The 26,208-nt window shown below is 38.8% G+C and overlaps 1 non-coding gene across 1 annotated transcript; it reads right to left on the bottom strand.

Annotated features, from left to right (window-relative positions):
• Positions 1–20,256: 20,256 nt before the first annotated feature.
• Positions 20,257–20,343, bottom strand: TRNAS-UGA (transfer RNA serine (anticodon UGA)). Its single transcript has one exon. It is a non-coding gene; the product is annotated as a tRNA-Ser (tRNA).
• Between the last annotated feature and the right edge of the window lie 5,865 nt (positions 20,344–26,208).

The raw sequence follows: 26,208 nt of genomic DNA, 5'->3' as shown, positions 1-26,208 counted from the left end.
TTTCTAATAATTTAGATCCCCTCTGATCCCATTATGAACAAGTAAGGTGACAACGGGCACCCTTGCCTCAGTCCAATGGTTGATTTGAACCAGCTGGTAAGAGTTTCATTCAATTTCATTTTTCTTTTAAAGAGAAATGTCCTGAGAATTCAGTCTAAGTCTGAGTCACCTGAGTCTAATTCGGGGTCTGATAATGAGAGGTGTAGAAAGAGAGCAGAAGACTCTACCATCTCGTGAATCTTTCTTCAAGATACTTTCTTTCAAGTCAAGACAAGCAAGGAAGGGTAAATCATAGATAGTAGTTCCACTGGTACCCCTTCTCGGATAATGAAAAAATAAAGCAGCTTCGCCTGGAGATAAAGCATCTTCGCCTGGAGGGACATGTCTTATGTTTGTTGTACTTCTGCAGGTAAGCTTGCTTCCCACTAATGCCATGTTTTAGGGTTACGACGAGCCGGCCTCTGATGGACTCAAACTCTAGGTGAAGGTTCATAAGGAACTAAAATAGATGTTGCTGATCTCGGGCCTTCTGCTTTCAAGAGGGAATCGGTCAGCCCTTACGTGACTAATTACCTAACACACTGTGGATCCCCGCCACTGTAATTTAAGGGACAATTCCATTCCATCTCCCAAACTACTCATGTCACCGGGGCATCACCAACTCCATAAGCTAGGGCAAGGGAGTGGATCCAGTAACGAATGAAAGCCCTATTATTATGTCAACCTTGAACTTGAACCTTCCTATTCTATTCTGTATGTGAGGCACAATGATCATGATCATATAGACAAGGTCTGGAACTTAGAGAAAAGGCTGTTGTTCCAAACAAGCCGCGGGACCGATGCTATACTTACCCACTGGTCTTGCTCTTGCTTGCGGCTTCTGGGGCACTTATGACTAGTGTACTCATCCCGCTCTTATGCTCTCGCTTTCTCCTTGTCATAAACGTCTCCTTCATCACTCTTTGGTTGTTCTTCTTTCTCGTATCCCGCTCTTACACCAACTCCACCTGCCCGTAGAAACCTTCTTTGGGAGTCTGCTTCCTCTTAGGCTGGTAGTTCTGCTAGAATAAGTCCTTGTTCAACCAAACTCCATTGATTGGTCCTTCGCTACCACTCTATTATCTATTAGGAGCCATCCCATTCCCAAAAGTGTATGATACTCATAAAGTAAACTATGTTGGTCAAGATCTTTCAGAACTAAAGCTTTTGCTCTATATTATCCCTTCTTAGTGCCCAAAACGGACATAAAAAGAGTTTCAACACTAGATTCAGTGAGATAAGAGGGTCTTGTCACCGTCAGCATTAGCATGTCTTGATTTCATTACCAATAATAGAATATAATTCCCAGAACGGGTTAACTCTTCAGAGTAATTCTTTCTAATAGCTCCTACACCTGTAACCAAACCAGAGTCATAGGAAGACTAACACCTATTATCACACGGACGGGAAATATAATATTGCTTCATATTTGAGAAAGACTTCCCTGATATAAGGTGCATCTATGATCAAGCAATGGTAGCTCTGTTCTTATTCTCTTGTTGTTGCCCTCTTGTTTGGCAACTAACTAGTCGAGCAACACGGGCTCTTTACTTCATATAAAGAGAATGAGGATCCCTACTTGACTGAAAACTTACTCGAAGGTGCATTTGATCTTGCTGTCCTGGGTCGAAACTGCAGGATCAATAGCAGTCAATCTTTCTTCTGGGTGGCATTCTCTATAGACTCAAGTCTTCTATCGTTTGTATACTGTATATAGGTCTACTCACTTGCTAGCACTTCTTTTTTACCATTAGAGAACTTTTTCTTTCTTTTCAGCCTTCATGCCACCATCCTTGACATCTTGATATTGAAAATCAATAACCAGCTTAAAATTATGAAGACTCAAACCAAATTCTTCTTCTACATGTTTGGCATCTTTTGGCCATTTTTGATCTTTATAGCATATTTTAGCTTTATCAGAGTCATAGCCAGTATCAGAATAAGCTTCTCCATCATCAGAACTAGAGCTATCAGAGTTTACAGTATGATTTCCTGAAACAAGAACAGAACTAGTAACACCTAACTCTCCTTATGTTTCTTGAATGATCTCATCATTCCTCACCTCCCCCTTACATTGACTTTCAATAGTCAATTTCTCAGCCTCACAAGGAACCTCTAGGTTCTGACTCTGATCTACCTCTCCTTCTGCCAGGTCAGGAGCCTGCCTCTCACTAGATATTTTCTCAATTGTGCTCTCTAGCTCACTAGAAAGGCTCAGTGCACTCATACTTACAGAAACAAGAGGTGGCTGAGAAGGTATTTTTGTGGTCACATGAAGAGGGGAATCCTCCTTAGAGGGGCTCTCCATGGTCATCCCATCAGTGTATGTATTTTAAATAAACCCTGATGAAATATTTTAAGCATATGTACCTTCTTGTAGATCATCCTCTCCTGCTAGATTTTAAGTGGCTTCATAATCAGAGACTGAAGCATCAAATGGAATGGCAGCAAGAGGTTGAACATCAAGAACATCAGAGTTTAAGTTGTCTTCATTTGGACTTTGACCAAATGGTTCTTGTGCGACATGGACTACAAGGGCTGCTTCATCCCTTTGAGTTGAAGGTTCTTGTGTGCTCTGTCCAGCTTCTTCTTGGCGTGCACCTGAACTTTGAATAGGTGGTTCTTGTGTGCTTAACCCATGTAGAGGATCATTAGCTATTAAGTCAGCTTCAGCTCCAGCTGCCTCTGTAGCTTGTTGATTGGCAGAGTTTAAAGCTTCTTCATTTGTTGAGTACCAATCAAATTCAAGTACTTTTGCAGTCTTCTTTTGCTGCTATAGCAGAGCTTCATCATCACTAGACAAATGCACAGGCTCATCAACCCTATCACTCCAAGGTTGCATTTCTAGAGCTTGTTGCACTGTCTCCTCAACAAAAAGAACTTTCTTTAATATCCTCTTTTTCTTGAAGATAAATTGATTGAAGATAGTGCTGATGCTGAGAAGTTCATGCAAACTGTGAAGTTTGGTAAGAAGTCTGTCAGTATATATTACAAAGATCCTAAATTGATGAATCTTGATGATTATGCTTCTTTGAAGCTATTTGCTAAAGAGAATCCAGGAGCTGACCTTGAGGAAGCAAGAAAAGCATTAGAAGAGTTTAGCAAGGCTAGAGCTATTAGAAAGCATTACTCTGAAGAGGATCACTTGCTTACATACGTTATTATGCAGCCGGCCCATTAGTGAAAGGAATATGTCCTAAGTCCAACCATGTATGAGGATTTAGGAATAACTTTTATGTAATCTGTTTTGATTTCATTGATATTAATAAAAGACTTGTTTTGTTTTTATTACGGGCTTTATCTATTTAAGTGTTTAAATAAGATATACCATAGTTTAGAGTAAAACTTTTTATGGATTATGATGAGATCATAATAGTGAGACCTAAAAGATGATAACTCTAAACTTAAATAGTTCCTGGTCGTAGGATTACTAACTGGTAATTAATAATCCGCAAAGATCGGTACATACTATGCTTACTTCATTATGAAGGATGTCTGTTCTCATAGATATTTGTATGGTGACACTGTAGCTAGTATGTAGGTGCTTATTATAGAATAAGTTCACTGAACATGACTCGCCCAGCTGAACAACTGATGGAGTTCACTCACGTGTCAACAGTTGTTCACATAGTGATAGTTTTACAAGTATCCTTAGACTTGAGGTCATCATAGTCATCTTGTGTACACTGAACTATGCTTTGGTTTAGTTCTTAGTCTCCAGGGACAATTATTAGGGCTCTACTGGGTATAGGAATTTGTACACGGAGATAGTGTATGATCAATAAAGGATCTACCCCTTCCAGTGAAGGAAGCGAATGTTCAAGGCTGATCCACTTATGCTAGTTCAGGAATCTCTGGCCAGAGTGAATGAAATTAAAAAGGAGTTTCTAATTTGCATAGAACTACGCATAGTAAATGGTAAGCAAGTGATTGAATTAGATAGGCTTGACACGAGATCTGTGCCTTGTATTTAATCAGGACATTGTAGGGTAGAAGGAGTTTATTGTACGGTAACTATTCACTAAATAGGTTCTTGGTATTCTAAGCAGTGAATTCATATTATCCGGATAGTCGCGATATGCTGAGAAGTATCCCTCATGATGTAGAATAAATATGATTAATTAATTAATCATATTTAATAAATTAGAGAATTTATATAAATAATGATAAAATAGTTTTATTATTATTTATTTCTACTACCGGCTTAATATTGAACCTACAGGGTCACACCATAAAAAGAGAATGATTTAATGGTGGAAGAATTAATTAATAATGGCTAATAATTATTTATTTATGAAATAAATAATTAATTGGCAAATTTAATAATTAATTAAATGAGATTTAATTGATTATAAATTAATTAAGAAAAGTTCTTAATATTATTAATTAAAGGATTTAATTTTTGGAAATTAAATCAAGAGAGAGAATTATTTCTAAAGTGTTTAGAAAAAGGATTAATAATTATTAATGAGAATAATAAAAGGGATAATAATAATAATATTTATGGGAAAATTTCAGCTGAAAATTTTGCCTATAAATATACTATTATAGACCCTATTTTCATTCGAACCCAAAAACCCAAAAGTTTTAGAAAACCAAATTCTCTCCACCTCCTCTTCCTCCGTAACGTCGTTTTCTTGGTGGATACCGGTGGAGTGCTTCACGTTTGAGGAGCAGCTGCTAAGGATCTCCGATCGTTGCTTTTGGATCGCTATTAAAGGTTAGTAATTGATCCCTATATTTTTACCACGATTTATATGCTTTTATTTTGGATTTTATATGTGTAAAAGTGTTTTACCATGCCTCCGCTATGATTAAAATCCAACAATGGTATCAGAGCATAGGTTGTATGCATATAGATTTGTGGTAAAAATTTCAGAATTTTATGTGCTTGTATGAATTAATTATGATTTTTACAAGTTATATCATGGATTCATTTTGTCTGATGAGAAATCGTTTCTCTGAATAATTTTGAATGTTGATATGGGTTCTACAAGTGTTGTAGATCATCTGGGTATTTTTTTCATAATTTTATGATGTATAGATTTTTTATTATGAATTTTTGAAGTTCTTACAATTAAATTCGTAATTAAATAATCATATATATATAAATTTTAAGTATATATATATTGCATCTACTGTACTGCTGTTGCTTGTCTGTCTACTACTGCACGGAAGAAAAGTATAGAGAATGACAGATCAGGCGGCACGTTATTCGAGGAGGGAAAAAGACGGCGGCTGCAGCAAGAAAAAAAAAGGGTGTCACGCATTCCGGGAATGCGTTACACCCTGTGGCACATTCACGGAATGCGTTACACCTTTTAATTGGTTAAAAGGGTTGTAACGCATCACCGGAATGCGTTACAGGGCTTGTAACGCGTTCCTGTAATGCGTTACAGCCCGACTGTCCACATTAAATTTGATTTTCTGGGAGTTTCGTAACTCCGTTTTGGGCGTGCAATATACCGTTGGATTCGTTTTTCCGAGACAGATCTAATGGAGTGATCAATTTTAGTTTATATAAAAGTTTTGAACTGTTTATATTTCCATGAAGTGTTTTAAAGCTATTTTTGACTGTTTTAATTGCTTTTAAATGCTTCATGTGATACATAGAGATGTATAATGCTTAGACCAATATGCTAGATGATGTAACATGCCTACCTTGATGTTTATTCATGTTTATATATGTGATATATGCTTAGTTTATCATGCGATGATAGATTTAGGTAAATTAAATGAACATAAGGCGTTTGTTAGACAACCTAGTATAGTGAAATTGTTTCATAACCTTAATAACAATATTATGAATACAATCATGAGATTCTTGTGTTTGTGAAACACGTAATTGAATATGAATTTTCGATATGAGAGAAAGGATGATTCTGTCAACAACAAATTTCTATCTGTAAGAAAGGGTTATTAAGTGACGCCTCTTGACAATGCTCCACCCGATCTGGGAATCATCTGATTATTTTTTTTTTTTGAAACTGGGAATCATCTGATTATTGATTATTGATTTAAAATATTTAATTTAAAAGGAAGAATCTCTTTATAATATGATTATGATTGTAACGTAATATAATCCCTCTAAAATTAAATAATATCAAGTAGTAATTGGCCAATGATACAACGGGTTTGTGTCTGTCATAGCCTTCCAACATGATAGAAAGTAGTTCTTATTTTTGAATCATTATCTGTTCGTGCTACAGCCGAGGGCTTTGATTTCGAAATAAGAAATACTTGTCTATTACATAGAGATGTGTACATTCAATAAGAATCTAAAGGTCGGTACGTGCCACAGCCGTGGGCCTTTGGGGACTGATTCAACTGTACAGAATGTTGGGTTAGACTTGACTTAGAATATTGAGTTTGTCGTGCCACAGCCGAGACTCAATTATTCAAGAGGCTAAAGTTTGATTAGGGAATAATATAAGATGTAATTGACAAGAGTTGTCTGCCTATTGAACATTACATGGCGGTTCGTGCTACAGCCGGGGTTGTGTAATAGAATGTAGGATCCCTATTCCCACTAGCATTATGAATGTTTAATTTTTCACGTAGGGGGTTGAATAAATTAGATAAACTAGTGGGAGCCACTTATGAATAAAGACCCGATTCATATAGTGTTTTAAAATGAAATCGAATATTTGCTAAGTGTTGTTATATGTTTATCATTTACAGATTTACAATATACATTATGTCTTCTGCACCATCACTAAGGAGCATACTGGATGCTCACAAATTGACTGGTCCTAATTATGCTGACTGGCTTCGAAACTTGAGAATTGTTCTCAGGATTGAGAAGCTGGAATACGTGATTGACTCACCTAAGCCTACTGAACTTGCTAGTGATGCACATAATGATGAACATGTTGTGTATCGTAAGTGGGTAGATGATGCAAATGTTGCTCAATGCATCATGCTAGCTTCCATGAACATTGAGCTACAGAAGCAACATGAGCATATGGATGCTCACACTATCCTCATGCATCTACAAGAGTTGTATGATGTGGCGGGGAGGATAGCTCGATATGAGATATCGAAGGAGTTGTTTGGTTGTAGGATGTATGAGGGATCATCTATGAATGACCATGTACTTAAGATGATCAATTTGATTGAACGTCTTGGACAACTTGGTTTTGCCATGGATGGGGAGCTGAGCCAAGACCTGGTCTTGCAATCGCTTTCGAGTTCGTTCTCGCAGTTTGTTGTGAACTTTCACATGAATAAGTTGGATGTCAGCCTGCCTGAACTCCACAACATGTTGAAGACTGCGGAATCAAATTTTCCCCCTAAGAAGAGTTCTGTTCTTCTAATTGGTGAAGGTTCCAATCCTAAGAAAAGGAAGAGGAACTCTTCCAAGAAGAAGAAAGTAGGTGAAGAAAAGACGGTTCCACCAAAAGCTGAAGACCCCAAGAGCAAAGTTGTTTGCTTTCACTGTAATAAGGTGGGGCATTGGAAGAGGAACTGCAAGGTTTACCTTGCAGAATTGAAGAAGAAGAAGGGTAGTGAGACTACCGCTTCTGATTCAGGTATGTTCATGATAGAAATGAATATGTCATTAAATCAAATTTCTACTTGGGTATTAGATACCGCCTGTGGTTCTCATATCTGCAATTTGTTGCAGGGACCAAGGAGAAGTAGGACTCTTGAGGAAGAGGAGGTGATTCTACTGATGGAAATGGAGCAAGAGTTGCTGCTGTAGATGTAGAATCATTTCATTTACATATGCCTACGGGCAAGACTATTGTTTTAAATAATTGTTATTTTGTTGCCTCGATTGTGAGGAATATTATTCCCATGTTAGACTTGGCTGGATTTTCATTTATTATTGAAAATAATGAATGTTCTATTCTTAGAGATAATATTCTTTATGGACGTGGTACTTTAAATAATGGTCTGTATAAATGTGACATAATTTACTTCAGATTGAACAAACTAATAAAAGAAAAGGGATGATGAAAATCTCACTTCATTGTGGTACTGCAGTCTCCATTTAGTAGACATGGAGAGAGGACTGCAAATTTGCTAGGAATGGTACACACAGATGTATGTGGACCAATGTCTAAGCAAGCCATGGGTGGATTTTCATACTTCATTACTTTCATGGATAATAGATCTAGATTCGGATATGTGTTTGATGAAACAGAAGTCTGAAGCCTTTGAAAAGTTCAAAGAGTATAAGTATGAAGTGGAGAAACAACCAAACATAGTATTATAACTCTTCGATCAGATCGAGGTGGTTAATACTTTAATGGAGTGTTTCTAGATTATCTCAAAGTAAATGGTATAGTCTCTCAGTGGACTCCTCCAGATTGGTATCTGAAAGGAGAAATCGAACTTTGTTAGACATAGTTCGGTCCATGATGAGCTATGCAAATCTTCCAGTATTCCTATGGGGTTATGCATTGGAAACCTCAGCATATTTACTGAATATAGTGCCTTCCAAAATATGTTCCTCAAACTTCATATGAGATATGGAAAGAAAGGAAACCGAGTCTTAAACACGTTAAGATTTGGGGATGTCCAGCTTATGTCAAGAAAGTTGACCCAGATAAGCTGGAATATCGATCCGTAAAATGTAGTTTTGTGGGATATCCTAAAGAGACTTTAGGGTATTACTTTTACACCGATCATCGGGTGTTTGTCTCCAGACATGCTACCTTCTTGGAAAAGGAGTTTATCCTTGAAGGAAACAGTGGGAGCAAAATTGAACTTGATGAAGTTCAAGAAGTACAAACTACTACGGATCAAGTGGAAACACCTGTTCTGACTGAACAACCTTTTGTGGAACAGCCCATTCATAGATCAGGGAGAGTGTCTCACCAACCTGAGAGGTAATATGGCCTTGTCATTGAGAATGACAATGAATTGTCGATCATTGATGATGACGACCCTATAACCTATAATGAGGCTATGAGTAGTGTTGACTCAGAGAAATGGCAAAGTGCCGTGAAATCTGGAATGAAATCTATGTATACGGGATATAAAAGAATGATTAGAGCAGATGGCCAGGTGGAGACCTATAAGGCCAAGCTTGTGGCAAAAGGATTCAAACAAAGGCAATGGATTGACTTTGATGAAACCTTTTACCTGTAGCCCTGTTAAAATTAGTTCGGATTTTGCTTGCGATTGCCACTTACTACGACTATGAGATCTGGCAAATAGCCAGATGGTTTTCTTTCCAAGAGAAAAGAAAACCTAGAGTGTAAGCTGCTGCGAACCATATATGGTTTAAAGCAAGCTTCTCGTAGATGGAACATCCGTTTTAATGAGACAATCAAAGAGTTTGGTTTTATCAAAAACGTAGATGAACCATGTGTCTACAAAAGGGTTAGTGGGAGCGCGGTAACATTTCTTGTATTGTATTGAATTAGAGTTGACACACATAACAACATAGCAGACCCACTCACAAAGCTACTTTATGAAAGTCACTTTGATCGTCATAAAGACAAGATGGGTATTAGATACCAGAGTGATTGGCTTTAGTACAAGTGAGAGATTGAAAGGAATATGTCCTAAGTCCAATCATGTATGAGGATTTAAGAATAACTTTTATGTAATCTGTTTTGATTTCATTGATATTAATAAAAGACTTGTTTTGTTTTTATTACGGGCTTTATCTATTTAAGTGTTTAAATAAGATATACCATAGTTTAGAGTAAAGCTTTTAATGGATTATGATGAGATCATAATAGTGAGACCTAAAAGATGATAATTCTAAACTTAAATAGTTCCTGGTCGTAGGATTATTAACTGGTAATTAATAATCCGCAAAGATCGGTACATACTATGCTTGCTTCATTATGAAGGATGTCTGTTCTCATAGACATTTGTGTGGTGACACTATATCTAGTATGTAGGTGCTTATTATAGAATAAGTTCACTGAACATGACTCGCCCAGCTGAACAACTGATGGAGTTCACTCACGTGTCAGCAATTGTTCACATAGTGATAGTTGTACAAGTATCCTTAGACTTGAGGTCATCATAGTCATCTTGTGTACACTGAACTATGCTTTGGTTTAGTTCCTAGTCTCCAGGGACAATTATTAGGGCTCTACTGGGTATAGGAATTTGTACACGAAGATAGTGTATGATCAATAAAGGATCTACCCCTTCCAGTGAAGGAAGCGAATGTTCAAGGCTGATCCACTTATGCTAGTTCAGGAATCTCTGGCCAGAGTGAATGAAATTAGAAAGGAGTTTCTAATTTGCATAGAACTACGCATAGTAAATGGTAAGCAAGTGATTGAATTAGATAGGCTTGACACGAGATCCATGCCTTGTATTTAATCGGGACATTATAGGGTAGAAGGAGTTTATTGTACGGTAACTATTCACTGAATAGGTTCTTGGTATTCTAAGCAGTGAATTCATATTATCCGGATAGTCGCGATATGCTGAGAAGTATCCCTCACGATGTAGAATAAATATGATTAATTAATTAATCATATTTAATAAATTAGAGAATTTATATAAATAATGATAAAATAGTTTTATTATTATTTATATCTACTACCGGCTTAATATTGAACCTACAGGGTCACAATATAAAAAGAGAATGATTTAATGGTGGAGGAATTAATTAATAATGGCTAATAATTATTTATTTATGAAATAAATAATTAATTGGAAAATTTAATAATTAATTAAATGAGATTTAATTGATTATAAATTAATTAAGAAAAGTTCTTAATATTATTAATTAAAGGATTTAATTTTTGGAAATTAAATCAAGAGAGAGAATTATTTCTAAAGTGTTTAGAAAAAGGATTAATAATTAAAAGGTGTTTTAATTATTAATGAGAATAATAAAAGGGATAATAATAATAATATTTATGGGAAAATTTCAGCTGAAAATTTTGCCTATAAATATACTATTATAGACCCTATTTTCATTCGAACCCAAAAACCCAAAAGTTTTAGAAAACCAAATTCTCTCCACCTCCTCCTCCTCCTCCTTAACGTCGTTTTCTTGGTGGATACCGGTGGAGTGCTTCACGTTTGAGGAGCAGTTGCCAAGGATCTCCGATCGTTGCTTTTGGATCGCTATTAAAGGTTAGTAATCGATCCCTATGTTTTTACCACGATTTATATGCTTTTATTTTGGATATTATATGTGTAAAAGTGTTTTACCATGCCTCCGCTGCGATTAAAATCCAACAATTAGTGGGTTAAATTCCTGCTATTGGGAGTTCTGCATTAAAGTAGAAGCTAGCAAACCAAGTCAGGGAAGCTAATTGCGACAGTTAAACTATTTAAAGTTTGTAAGATTTTGAAAGCTATCCTGTAACAGATTCTGTTAGCAAGCTAGTTCAATTATTGATATTGATTGACATAGAGCAAAGAACTAACCGGTGTTAGCAGTCTTTCCGGTCTTGCGCACCTCTCACTGTACTTTGACATCTCTTCATCTGCAAAGAATGATCGAAGTCCTCTTCTTTGAAGCACAAGCTAGTTCTAGAAGCAGGAGTCTTCTATAAAGCTTGCTTAGCCATTTAAGACTTTCTCCTAATAGTCTTTCAAAGAGGCTTTTTAGACCTTTCCTTTAGAGCTTAGACTTGAAACTAGCCTTATTGATCTTACTTGCTTTATAGAGTAAGCTATTTGACTTACTTAGTGAAAGCATTAATGTTGTTAAAATAACTAGGGTAAGCCTTAGTTTATTGTCTGTTAGGTAGGCTAAACAGTTCCCATAGCTAAAGTAAAGGCCAGTACTTTAACTTCTAGTTCAGGACAGTGTTGTATGTATGGAACCCAACACTTTGTTTGAAGCAACCAGGTTGAAGTAGATCTTCAGTTTCCTCTTTGACAAAGGTAGCGTTAGCTAAGAAAGAGTACTTTAAGTAAACAGATCAGGTGTTGGAGGCAAAGAAAAAGATCCTTTCACTTGACAGGTGCAAGCAGACAACCATCCGTTCCTTTGGTTTATAGTTACTAACTATTCTTTTTTCCCAAACCATATACTACTATGCTTCGGCGGGGACTGTCGGGAAAGAAGAGTTGACTTTAGAAGAAGTATATAAACATAAGAGGTACAACTTAGTATTGAATCACTCTCCCCCTTCTGCCCTAGGGAATGTCAAATGCAGTGTGTTAACGAGTAAGGTTCATAGCTCTTGGTTGGCTGATTGACACAAAGGGAGAATAAGCTATCGACCAATGTCTTCTAGAAAGAGTCTAAATAACATCGCCAAAAAAAAGTCAATCAACGAAGCCGGTAAGAAACAGAATTGACAAAATTCACCAGTGAAAAATTAAAAATATTGTAGGAAATATAAAGGAGAAAGAGCAATGAATCCCCTTTGCTTTCTCTATTTATAGAGTAAGCGCGAGGGTTGCGTAGCGAAATGTAGTCGAAATACAGCATTTGACAGCAATCATGAGGCAATGACATTCTCGATGAAAGCAAGGAGTTGACCCCCGGGAGGTTTTTATCCCTCAACTGAATGCGCCTTACCGGACATAGAAAATAGGTTATGGAAGAAATAATGTATTAGAATAGAATAGAAGAGTCAAAATTGAATGATCGAAAGTGCATTTTGGGTAAAGGAAAGGCGTCGTTGGGGCGCAGAAAGCTATGGAGGTTACCATAGGCTACACAAGCTAGGTTTGATTCCTGTCGCCTTTCTTGTGGATCATCCGGCGGTTACCGGATTATGGGACAAAAAATGAAAAGAGCGCTATCGGCAGTATGGTTGTAATGTTCAAAATCTTGAGACTAGAATGGAGTGTTGTTAATCGGTCGCGTTCGAGTGTACGGAATTCGGTTTTCTTTCTTTCGAATAAGACTTTTGGGTTCGTAACCCAACAGCTTTTTATTTCCCGTGTTAGGAGGCGCTATCTAGGTACCAATAAGTATATTGTCTTCCAAGGGAATCCCGTGATGCCCCTGCCCCTTCATTTTCTGCCTATATCCCCTTCCCGCCCAAAAAGCCTATCCACTCCCTCTGATAACCAGAATTCTTTATTTGCATCTTCGCGCTGTTAATGGTTTCATGAATATTTCCTTTGGAAGAAAAGGTTCTATGGCTCTTGTGCTAGAATTGCTTTTGGGAGCTCAATGAAAATTCTCGTAGTGTAGTTACAGTCAACACAGTAGCTGTAACGTGAGCAGCTCTTCGCTTCTTATATAGGCTATACACCGTGCTGAATGAAAAAGTTTCCCCATTCCCATTTCATTTGTAAGGACAACCACGGGAGAAGGAAGGGGAATCTAGGGTATGGAATCTCAAGGCTTTCCGAAGATCAAGGCACACGAGAACTTCCTGGTCCTTGACAGTCTCCGCAGGGAAATCCAAGGTATATTGAAGTTGATATTGCCCTTGGAAGGATGCTAACCTTTCCCTTTTCCCTTTTTCCTGTCTGTTGAGATACTCGGGCTTTTTGCCTGAAGGTCCTCTGTCCGACAAGAATCAAAGTTGAAAGGCATAGCTCCCATGACCGGGATAGGCAAGAGAGAGCATGCAATCACCTATAAACTCCTCGGGAACTTCAGAAATCGTCTCTCAATCCCGGCATTCCATTCCAAATTATGCATTTATTGACCGCACTATCTTTCTTGATTCGCTGGGAGAGAGTGGAGGGCCATGGTTCGTTGGCAAGTACTTCCTTTCTATTAGTGCCACCGGAAAGGATGAAAAGAGATAAGATGCTGGTGGTAAAAGAAAGAAAGAAGACAGATTAGATTAGTGTTCCGTGAGTGATAGATAGCTTCCTGACGGGGGAAGGGGGGATATGACTTGGAAGCTGCCTTTTCTTGTCAGCCTAATGAAGATGGCATGAATAGTTGGAGTTGGTGCTTCTCCGTTCGAAAGTAAGAACAACTTCCATCTGACCGCTTTCACGCTTCCTGAATCCAGCCGGTGAATCTAATATGAATAGTTCGCCAGGGGGAATTTGATCTTCAGGTAAGGTGCGTATTGTATAGGATAAAAGGTCGCGAATAGGCCTCCTCTCCACCTAGGAAAAAGATAGGGCTAGAGGCGAGTGCTGGAAAGATAGGACTTTCTGAACAAGCCTAAAGCTTGAATGAGACACCGGGCATCTATCTTCTTTTCTTTCACATTTCTCAAAACTCATTCGATTACTCATGACGGGCTAGAGAAAGGTGGGGGTAGGGACTTTTGATGTAAGGTAAGATGCTAGCGGTCTAACTCGGGCAAACAGATGAGCCGAGTAGGTAGGCTTCTATCCGACAGGGTTTGATGGTTGATATCGGATAGGAAGAGAGAGATGACATTTCTAGTGAACCCAAGAAAGGAATATAATCGAAGAGGCCAGTGTAAAAGCACAGAAAGGGAAGCAACTTGTCCACAAGCTTGATGTTCAAATAGTGGTCTTTTTTCCTAGTAGCTAGTTTTGACCTAGTTCAGCTACTCGAGGGCAAATCAATGTTCATAAGGCAGGGAGAGACGTTAGGCTAGAAAGAGTTTCAAGTAAGGTTTGAAATCTGCTCTGTTCTAGTTCATAAGTGAAGGAAGAAAGCTAGGCTTCGTCTTTGTCTAAGGCAGGAAGGTGAATCCGTTACTTCAAATAGAATAGAGGTAGCTCACTTCTGTGTTCAAGTGAAAGAAATAAAGGTTGTTAAATCCTTCCATCTGATCCCTCTCTTTAATATGCCGATCTCAGCAAGCAGTACCAGAAAAAGGGAGTGAAGGTTAGCAGACTTGGTTGCCTGCCGCGGGGCCCCTTTGAAACCAACTAAGTCAAGCTCAATTACACAAAGCTACGCATAACTTCAATCTGGGGGCACTCCCGGACATCTGCAACGTCCTCCCAAAGGGCACTAGGAGACTAGACATATTACGTTACGGGCACTGGATCTCGGTTTTCCTCGTTAGCAGCAATTAATGAGACGAAGACATCTGAAACTGGTCATGTGGCAGGCGAACAAATCCCAATAAATTGTAATACAGCTGTTGACGAGTGTATGCTCGGTGACTGGTATCAGAGCGGGATGTCTACTCTTACGGGAAAATCCTTTCGAGGAATATTAACCGATTATCAATGAAACGAGTTGCTACTACAGTTGGTGGAGCAATTCCAGGGCATGAATGAACAACTCCGTAGCCTGAATGCTCGTGTGGGAGATCTATAATCTGAAGCAGCAGCCTCAGTTTACAGGAAACTTGGCGGTCAATCATGAAGGAGAATCATCCGGAGGAAAGACTAATAAGGAAGGAGATGCTGAAGAAGGTGAACAACAAGAGGACCAGCCACCTAATCTAGTTCCGAGACGGGAAGTCCGGGTTGGCAGGCCCCCATAAGTGCCACAAACTCCCTTCTTAGATTAGACTGGAATGGGGAAGTTGCTTGAAAGAGATTACTATGAGCCTTATGACACTGAAGAAGACATCACAAAGAAGGTGAAAGTAGGCGTTCCATAATTTGATGGTAGACTAAATCCAACAACCTTTGCCGATTGGTTGTCTGCGATTGATGAGCCTTTTTTTTATTGGTATGACATGGTGGATGAGCGGCGAGTTCGATTTGTTAAGATGAAGCTAGTGAGCCTCACGAAGGTGTGGTGGAACGGTTTTGAAGGTGATATAAGAAGATTGGGACAACCACCAATAGCTACTTGGCAAGAGATGAAGGGAAAGCTTCGAGAGAAATACATGCCGCCTAATTACCACGATAAGTTATTTTAACAACTTTTCAATATCAAGCAAGGCAACATGACAGTAGCGAAGTACATGCAAAGGTTTGACGAACTCAAGACTCGGAGTCAAATTATTGAAGATCCTCGCTACACTTTGGCTAGATTCAAATCTGGCCTGAGGTTCGATATAAGGAAAGAGTTGCTTCGGCAACCCCCTTCTGGTGTGGAACATGCTTTTCAAGTGGCCTTAGATATGGAGGAGTATTTACGGGTGCCAACCATCAAGAAAATAACTTACCAAGCTGGGGAGATAGCAGCAAGGGGCTTACTAATAGCAACCGAACTGCTAGGACAACACCTCTCCAACAAAGTCCAGCCTGCAGGTGGAACAAGAAGAACAGCTTCAACAAGAAGGAGCAGAAAATGAGGAAGATGAAGAGAATCCAGAGTTCAATACAGATGACTTGGCGATTCTGACGTAGATACCTCCCCTGCTATGGTGGTTCGGCTCTCGCTACCCTGAGAAGTAAGATTGGAAGAGAACAACCATCTTTCAAACACTTGTCATCTGCGGCAAAGAATTACGGAAGCTGGTCATTGATGGTGGGAGTTGCATGAATGTGGTTTCAGCCTCTACAGTTGAGATATAGAAGCTTCCTACCGAGCCACATCCAAAACCATATCATGTCGCATGGATCAACAAAACTACCATACCGGTAACTCAATGTTGTTTAGTTTCTATTTTCTGGTCATTAGAAAGATTCTATTTGGTGTGATGTTGTTCCCATGAATGTTACACACGTATTATGGGGTCGACCTTGGCTCTATGGTCGTGATGTGTATCATTGTGGTAGAGAGAATACTTCCCATTTTATGTGCAAGGCTAAGGATGTTACTCTCTACCCAAAGAGTACTGAAGAAAATGAAGAAATCTAGTGTTTCCGTGAGCAGTAAGCAGTAGATCTCCCCTTCTTTTTGGAAAGCAGGTGGCCGCGTGTGAATTCTTTCAAGGCAAGGGGCGGCCTGATTCGACATTGTTGTTTACTCTGATCCGGTCGAGGTGGTTTTCGTTTACAGCGCATAGGTGGTCTAATTTCCTATGACCGAGTCTTTCTAGCCCCTGTGAACATCTTTTCTTAATGTATTAAAGAGGGCCTCTCTAACCGGTTAAAAGTGGTGGGTGTCCACTAACGGCCATTCCTGGCTCGGCTCTGATAACGCAATTCCGGGAGGAATCGGTAGTTGGGCACTGGATCCCTTCGGATCTGGAGAACGTGTGACGGCTGGGTCGGGGTTTGGTGAACCAACAGGTCGCTCCTCTAGTTGAAGTATCGGGCCCCTTTTTCGTTGCCTAGGTTACACCTTCGGAATACCCCAGAAGGGAATTTTGCTCTACTTCCCCCAATCTTTACTTTACGCCACGCCGACTCTCCTTTCGTCATAAGGCATGGAATTAGACCAAGGGGAATCTCCATAGGAACGGAGTCCCTTAGATTTCGCACATAGGAGATCGAGACACAGCCCCAGGGCTATGGGGAAAGATGTAGATGTAGATCGATCGCCCTAGATAGACAACTACATAGAGGGTCTCTACAAGTATATATATTCTTTTATTTAGTTCTCCCCGTAAGATCAATATCACAACCAATGAGGTCTGCAAGTTTCACATCTAAGTAAGACCCGATCCGATAGTTTACGGTATAGATAGATATATAGTTAACAACAATATTCTAAAAAAGATATTAATAGATATCGGTAGTTGTCCAGTCATATCCAAACAATAATATTCCAGAGAGAAATGCACCTAAGATCAAATATTTTGAACCGGCTTTCGTGGAAAATTCAGACTTTCTTTTTGATACTGCGATCACATAAAAACATAAACTTTGAGGCTCAATAGCTAAATACATGGAAATTGAATCATAAGCCGATATCATAAAGAGCATACTGTGAGTAGGAAGTGGAATTAATACAATGGATTCAGAAGCATCAAACCTCTCTTGTTCAGAAGAATCGAAACACATCGAAATGGTACCAGCCGTGCTTAATAATAGAAGGATTTGGCAGAAATATGTAAAATTGTCCATCCTAAAAAGATTATTCCAGAATAAATGGGCAATAGTTAGAAGAGGTGCGCCAGCGGCGAGCAGAAGCAAGGTTATTAGATGCCTCAGGAAAGCCCGGCCAGAACCACACGTGCAAGTTTCCCTGCATGTGGCTCGTCCGTGATAACTTCTTCAGATTTGCGTGAACTAGCGGACCGATCACTAAGTGGGGATGCTCCCTCCAGCATGAGCGAACCTTTTCGGAACTGGTTAGGAATGGGCGCCCCTATCCCAGCCTGGATCCAGCCAGGTTCTATTGATCATGTCCCCTTCCCAACAGTTGTACCTTGTTTTGGGGCGTCTTTGGCTTTACGAGAGAAAACTCGCCGGAGAAAGCCAGGTTCCGTAGGTAAGCTCTATTTGGCCCAGAGCATTTATTCCGCATAACGAATAGGCTAGCACTATCTCTCAAATTACCTATCCTGTACTCGATAAGGTCCCTCAGTTCCTCGGCAGCACCTCGAGGCGCATATTTAGTTGTCTTACATGAGACTCGGGATATTCCCCACTCCATGGCACCTTTCGCTCATCCATTCTGCCCACCCGTCCAGACGTGGCACCCTTTCTCATTATCATCTACCGCCCTTTCTTTCCTCCCGGCTATTCACGCATGAAGATCGTCGTATATATGCTCGACTTCGGATGGCGGTGCTATAGGTAGGAGTACATTATGGCAAGATCAGTCACCCGGGCAAACCAACCCTCCTCCAAGAAGAATTGTGCTATGTCCCCCCGATCCCTATAGAGCGAAAGAGCTGCCTAGTGATCCCTAGGTTACAGCACGTTCGGTCGTTAACTCCTCGCGCCGCTGCGGCCATTTCTAGGACCGACCGATGCCTCACCTGCACAGGTACCTACGTAGTGTCGGTCGCACATTCAACATAGCGTTCGGACTCTTGTGCCTTCCAGAACCAGGGGTCTTTGAGCCTGCTGCGTACGATTAGCCAACCTTGTGGCGGCAAAAAGATTAGACGTTACCCCATGCTACGGTTCCCTGCGGTCCGAACCCGGTGCCGCATTAGGTTAGGGAGCTGGGCGATAATAGCTGCTCCGCATCCCAAAGCGCGCTGCCCTCCTAGGCGCGCAACACTAAGTAATCCAAGCCAACCCACATTACTGACTAACGGTGGATAATCATATTTCTTAGATGTACTAAATACAACTCCATGAATGAGCAAAATGAAGGTTGCATTAATGATAAAGATCTCTGGGGAAAACGCTAAAAAAAGATTGAACATGTGAGAGGATCTGAACGAATTCTGCTTTCATTTCCCCCATCAGGAGCACAGAGTTACTTACATTACGGTCTTCCGCAGGCAGGCTGCACTCTAGGCGGCTAGGGGCTCGCTAGACCAGCAGAGGGATATGGAAAGAATGAAAAACCTATGGGAGGGTTCTACTTTCTTTTCTTGTCCCAATCGCGTAGTATCCAAAAAAATCACGACGTCCCCAGGAACGCTTTTCTGTACCATTGAAGCCGAGCCTTGAGACTCTCATTTTTCGGGCACAGCCCTATAGCCGTTATAAGAAAACGCACTATAAAGCGGAAGCTCTTGATTTCCCAAAACACCCATTCCAGTTTGAGGCTCATCAGAACCACAAAGAAGAAAGGTAGCTGCGCTATCAAGTCACGATCCGGTCATAAAACAAAGCGCATAAGGCAAGAAAATGCGTAAAAAACAATAAATAGCAACAATCTTAGTATATATAGCAGGACTATTTTAGTTATATGCCCCACTACAGCTTCTCATCTCTTATTGAGAATCCAGGAAGTTCTTTCAAGAACTACTAGCGGAGGTATTGATCGAGTATAGCCGAGCAATTAAGGCCTTCTCCTCGATACTAATCTAGCCTTTTGAGACTAAGTGTTCGAAAGGGGCACCACTCCATGATCGCACTCTGTCTTCGTTCTCATAAGTCACTTTAGGACGATCAAGAAAATAATAAAGTAGGATTGTTACTACGGGTACAGATTCTGAAATAAGTAGATAATTTCAATCACTTAATTTTCAACGATCTGATCACGCACCCCGCTTACTTTTTATCTCTTTTACCAATGATCAGTAGATTGAGCACTAACGGAATCTCGATAAAGAAGGAGAAGAAGTAGAATCAATCAACGACGCCTAGATCATGAAAGGGGCATACCATCTTCCCTACAATCCTTTCTTTCTTCTCTTACGAAATGGATAGTTAGAGAGAAAGAGAACTCCCAAGGCGTGATCTATTCTATTAGATTCTATTAGATGAAAAGGTCCTATCAGTACTATTGGATTAACTATCCTTCTCTCTTTGATGCCATCTTATTCTATGTCATTTGTACGGATTGTGCCCAACCTCCTCTACCCCCGAATCCCTTGACCACGCCCCGCTCCGGGGATCACTGAACGAGAGGGACACCCGGCCCTTCCCCAACCTATAGGAAGATAACGAAAGGGAGACAAGAGATAACCTATAACACAAGCATCTATCCGATTCGTTACGCAAGAGTGAGTACTGACCTCGCGGATGGAGAGGGATTCGAACCCCCGGTATTCCTATCAATACTTCGGTTTTCAAGACCGACTCTTTCAACCGCTCAGACATCCATCCTCTTCTGTTACCTACTTTGACTCATATCTTCAGTATACCTCAATACAAGACAAACACAGGAAAGGATATTCAACCAAAACTGGGCTATCGCCCTATCTAAGCAGGTTGACTCTATCCTCTACGGAAGTCATTTTTTCATCTATTTCTTTCAGTTTCTGTGTCTATCGCTATCGCCCTATTATCTCTCAATTGCCTATCTTTTATAGTGAATTATAGATGAGGGGGAGTACCTTAGAAGTAGCTTCCAACACTTAAGATTGACCTCCTCGCGTTGGACTTAGTTGGAAAGGTAGGGCATGTCCCTTGCTTGCAAACTTCTTTAGTAAGGCGGTTTGGAGGCCCCATTCCTCACGTTTACCGTTGTCCCCAGACTTCACTCTTTCAACACTTGTATACTTTCTAAAGAGTCAGGCATGCCCCTGTCCTCGTCTCTTAAAGCCCTATCAGGCTTCCCCTTGTTTGCCGATTGAAGAAAGCCTTATATGGTCTCAAACAAGCGAGAAAAGCCCTATCTATCTTATTAGTCAAGCCTAAAGGTAAAGGCCCTGCAATCAAACTAAAGCGCTAACGAGCGAGTGAAGTATATGTAACGAGGCATTAGAGCAACGACATTCAGCTCAATCTGTTGCTTGTTGCCCCTTATGGTATGGAGAACTGCTCAAGTTTCACGCAAGTTGCTTAATCCGTTGCTTTCGAGCCTACGCTTACTGGGTAGTGAAGTGGTCTGTGAAGGTTAAATAAGACTTGTGTTAAGCAAGCAGAGTAGTCAAACCAGATAGGCAAAAAAGGCAAGAAGCTGTTTTCGTTCGATCGACATAATCCCTCGTACTTTCACTGTTGTGGGCCGACTTTCATAAAGCACCTTTGGTCTGCAGCTACTATTGGGATGATAAAAATTCGACAATGAAACTCTTTAAGCAATGATCTTATCTATGTCATTTCTCTTGGCGCGATATAAAAGACGACTTTTGAGAGTCACTTAGCCCCTTGACTTCTTCTCTCAGAAAAGACGCTGTGTGGGCAAGTCGATCAAAGTAAGAGCGGGGACGGGATGTTTACAGTTGTTGTAGTACGACTTTTCATTTCCTGTTCGGTCTTTCAATAAGTAGTCAGCTGCGGGCTAAGTAGCCTCGTAGTCAGACTTAACATTGATTGAAGCAACTGTTGGAGAGAAGGCACCAGTCAGACCTGCAAGCACCGGGTAGTATGCAGCGATAGTTTTTAATCATACAATGTGTACTCGTAGTCTTACTTTTAGCGGTAGTCAACTGTCCTCGTTCTCCTCTTTGATGAATGTGGTATCGAGGTTCGGTTCATTTTGTAATAACCCCAATTTTTGGAATTTTGAAACCCTTATGAATAGTGATTTTGCTGATTATGCTGAATAAGAAAGCTTTTCATGCCACACTATGTAGGGGTTCTGTTATTGATATTCTGAGATTTTATTAGTACTCTATATGGTATATAAGTGTATGTAAAGATCGTCAGAATCCAATTCCGAACACTTTGATTTTTCCCAGAAATCAATACAGAAAGAAGTGAGTATAAGGTAACAGGATAAATAAGATTTAAATTCAAGGATTTTAAGAGGGGATCATAAAAAGGAATATAAAATATTGAGGAAGGTTTAGGGGAACCCAAGTGATAAGATCCCGGATATGATTCCTCAAACGATAAACGAGAACGAAAGTTAAGCGAACCGTATAACAGATCAGCGGTCATTAGGCAAGCAATTAGGAGTTAATCAAGGAGGTTAGGGATGATGATGTCATCAAACCAACAAGAAGAAGACAAGTGTAACAAGATGACCTAAGCTTGATGACCTAAGCATGACAAGTGGGAAGGATTGGTTGGTTGATTGTGAGCCACACATTTTTCACCATGGTAAAAATTTAATTTAATTCCAAGACAAAAGGAAGCAACCAACCAACAAATATCATAACACAAATACAAATTGAAAGTTGACTTTCCCATTTCAAGAAGAAAGCTCTCGGCTAAAACAAACCCAGCAACTTCAAACTGTCATATCTCCTTCAATACTCATTCCAATTCTGTGTTCTACAGCTCGTTGGAAAGGTATTGAGATGGCCTACAACTCTTGTTCACAAGTCTCTTCCAAATAAGCATGGTAAGACCCTCATTTTTACAGTTCTTTAAATCGGACTTTTAGAAACTTCAAAGCCTAACTTTGTGTTCTTGATTTCTTTGGAAAGATCAAGCTTGTAGGAGGCTCCATAAGGCTTCCTAGTAACTTTTTACCCTCCAAGAAAGGTATAAATCTGCACACCCTTTAGTAATAAGTTTGAATGTTGAAGTTTGGAGATGGTTTGGATGGATGAGTAGTAATTTGAATGATAAGCATGATTCGAGCTTAATTGTTAAGTAGTTTAGTTGAATTTGGAGATGTTATAATATATGATTGGATTGAGATCCTTGAGCTTATTATGACTGAAATCAGTAGAATTGATGTGTATCTTGAGTTGTTGTTGATTGGTAGTTGGATTGATATGATTTGGAATGGTAAAAAATTTGGAAATCGCGTAAACATAGCCGTCGTAATGTCCAATTTACTTTAGACTGCTTTTGTTCATAACATTAGGATACGAGAACTCCCTGCTAGGTTTTGACCATTGCCATTTTTAGATAGTTCATGTTACGAGCTTCGTTTTGATATGTGGTTCGTTTGATTCCGATGTACGGTTTAGGAGAAACGGCCGTTTTAAGTAACGACGTTTCGCGAACGAAACATTACCCCTCGCCTTACTTTGAAACATAGGTTAAAGACCTTAAATGACTAATTGGAGTATGAAACATTTATGTAAAGTGTAATAGGCAGTTGGTAAGACACTCGCAAATGAATCACCTTAAAACTCATAATGGTTAATTTATTAAAAATGGTGGAGCCGAGGGTACTCGAGCGACTTAAGAGAATCAGTAAGCGCAAAGCGAGCGTTAGAATCTAATTTGGTTAAAGTATAGATTTACAAGTGACTTCGGTTTAATTCCAACTTATATGTTGTTTATAGGTTACCAGACTCGTCCCGAGCCATTTGTAACCCCCAGTCGCTCAGGCAAGTTTTCTACCCGTTATACTGTTGTTGTGATGTATATGTGTATATGCATGATCTTGTGATAAATGCATATTTGTTATTAGCAAATTCTTGCGATATATTGTAGCATGTGATATGGTATATATGCATGCCTGTTTCGTATTCTTGATTTATATATCTTTTGGTTCAAATGCTTATTCTTTGCATAATACATATGCTAGAGATAAGCGGTATTTGCGTATACCCTTAGTATAGGGGATCAAAAGGTGAACTTTTTCTAAAACTGGGAGGCGAGGCTCCCGAGTATAATATATATTTATATATATATATTGATATAGTTTTTAAAACTATTAATCGAATAAGGTTTATTCGATAACTTTATTTTATTTAATGAATATTATTACGAATATTCATTCGAGGGCTTATGACTCCTTTATTTTATTTAATGAATATTATTACGAATATTCATTCGAGGGCTTATGACTTCTTTATTTTATTAAATGAATATTATTTTGAATATTCATTCGAGGGCTTATGACTCCTTTATTTTATTTAATGAATATTATTACGAATATTCATTCGAGGGCTTATGACTTCTTTATTTTATTAAATGAATATTATTTTGAATATTCATTCTAGGGCTTATGACTTCTTTATTTTATTAAATGAATATTATTTTGAATATTCATTCGAGGGCTTATGACTTCTTTATTTTATTAAATGACTATTATTTTGAATATTTATTTGAGGACTTATGACTCCTTTTATTTTATTATTTGAATATTATTTGAATATTCATTCGAGGGCTTATGACTCCTTTATATTATTTATTGAATATTATTTGAATATTCATTCGAGGGCTTATGACTCAGTTTATATTATTTAATGAATATTATTTGAATATTCATTTGAGGATCTATGACTCCGATTATTTGCTGAGATATATTCTTTATTTTATTAAAGAATAAGGTGTCGATAATCAAACTTATCTTTGATTATTCAAATAAAGATAGTACTTTCGTATAAGTATATCTTTGGTTATTTAATACTCATTTCAAGTATAAGTTTTAAAACTTCTACTTCAATTATTTTTATAAAGATTATTCTTTATGGGAATATTATTTAAATAATAATATTCAGATATTTTCTAATATATTGGGACTGATTTATTTCATTAAATCAGCATTACTCCAAACACTCTTTAAAGTGTTTTCGAGTCTTCAAAATGATTTTTAAAAGTTAGAGCGGATCCCAAAACTCATTTTTATATTTAAGATCTTCCTTTTAAAGGGGATTTAAATACTCGTTCAAAACTTGAGGGATCCGGCTTAGTGGTGTATTTTACATTCGCAACGAGGTTGCTGTTTTGAGAAAACATCTTGATTACTTGCCCATCGTTCGGGAAGTAAGTTCATCTATTTGAGTCGGCATAAGCAACATGGGCTCAGTGGACGTCCATGAAAGTGTAAGTGGCTCAGTGGGAGTCCATCAAATGCGTAAGTGGCTGAGTGGCAGTCCAGCATAAGGTCGTATTGCGGCCAGGGTGATGATCAGTGGGGAATTCGTCCATCTACTAGTAGAAAAGGTTACTTATTGGTATCTTTGCCTGATCAGCAAGATATCAGGTTTATGCCAAGGTTTTCTCCTTTCCAAATTCATTGGATATTGCAAATCTGTTTATAATTTTCATAACAGAGGTTTTCAAGGAGTGTATGAAATGTATATATATAGGTGTATATATATATCGGGATTTAATGAAGTATCTCGTAACTTCATTATTTATAATGATATTCAAAGATTGAATCTATTCAAATCTTGTCTTGTAGTCTCATCTATGTGATGAACTTTTGAACTGATTATAACTTGAATGGTGGTAGTTCAAGTAATATTTGGAAAAGATATAAGTATATTGGGGTATCTTGTAACTTCATATTTTCAACTTATATCTAGTTAATGATTATCTTATGCATATCAAAGATTTTCAGAAAATCGTTGAGACAAGGGTAGATATATGAGATCACCTTGCAACGATATTTTTATACAGTTATAAACTGGAACTCTGTGTATATTATGCATGGAAGAGGACTTCCAAGATTTTGAAAAGTATATATGTATATATACTGAATATTTTGTGACTTCATCGCATTAAGATATCAAACTTGGTTCATTTCTTTTGACCAAGACTTTCATGAGTACTATGAGAAGGCTCATATATTGTTAATCATTATACATATTATTTTGGTGGGCTTGCTACTCACCCTTGCTTTCTTCTTTCATCACACAACAACAGATAGAAAAGATGAACAGGACCAAGCTCCTGATTCGCAAGCGGTTAGAAAACGTTCTGCAGTCTTCTGGAAGCGTTGATACCGCCGTAGCTAAGGTAGGAGCTACCAATAGGCTAGGTTTTCAACTATTGATGAACCAAACTTATGTATAATATGAATTGTAATAATGGCAAGGAATATGTAAATTTATTCAGAACCTTTTTAAGGTGTAACGGTTTATAATTGTGGAATATAAGGACTTGTGTTATTTTTGAGTGTTCATCTCTGAGACTATAACTTGTGGTGTGTGTGTTTATTATGGGGTCACAGTATAGAGTAGTTGATTATTTATTAAGATTGGGTGTTATTAAGGGAAATGGAACTCGTGACAACCCGGATCCCCGACCCCGGATTTGGGGGTGTTACACATTTGGAAAAAAAGAGGTAAAACTTAGGGGAGACCATGCAAATGGTTGAATTGATGGCTTCGCTTCGATCTTTTCGACTGAACCTGAAGGAGACTTCGATCATTCAACTTTAGCTTCTGA

The sequence above is a fragment of the Apium graveolens genome, chromosome 8, assembly GCF_009905375.1.
Source record: "Apium graveolens cultivar Ventura chromosome 8, ASM990537v1, whole genome shotgun sequence".
Classification (NCBI taxonomy): domain Eukaryota; kingdom Viridiplantae; phylum Streptophyta; class Magnoliopsida; order Apiales; family Apiaceae; genus Apium; species Apium graveolens.
Note: the sequence above shows the minus strand (reverse complement) of the source record. Positions and strands in the feature narration are given on the sequence as shown.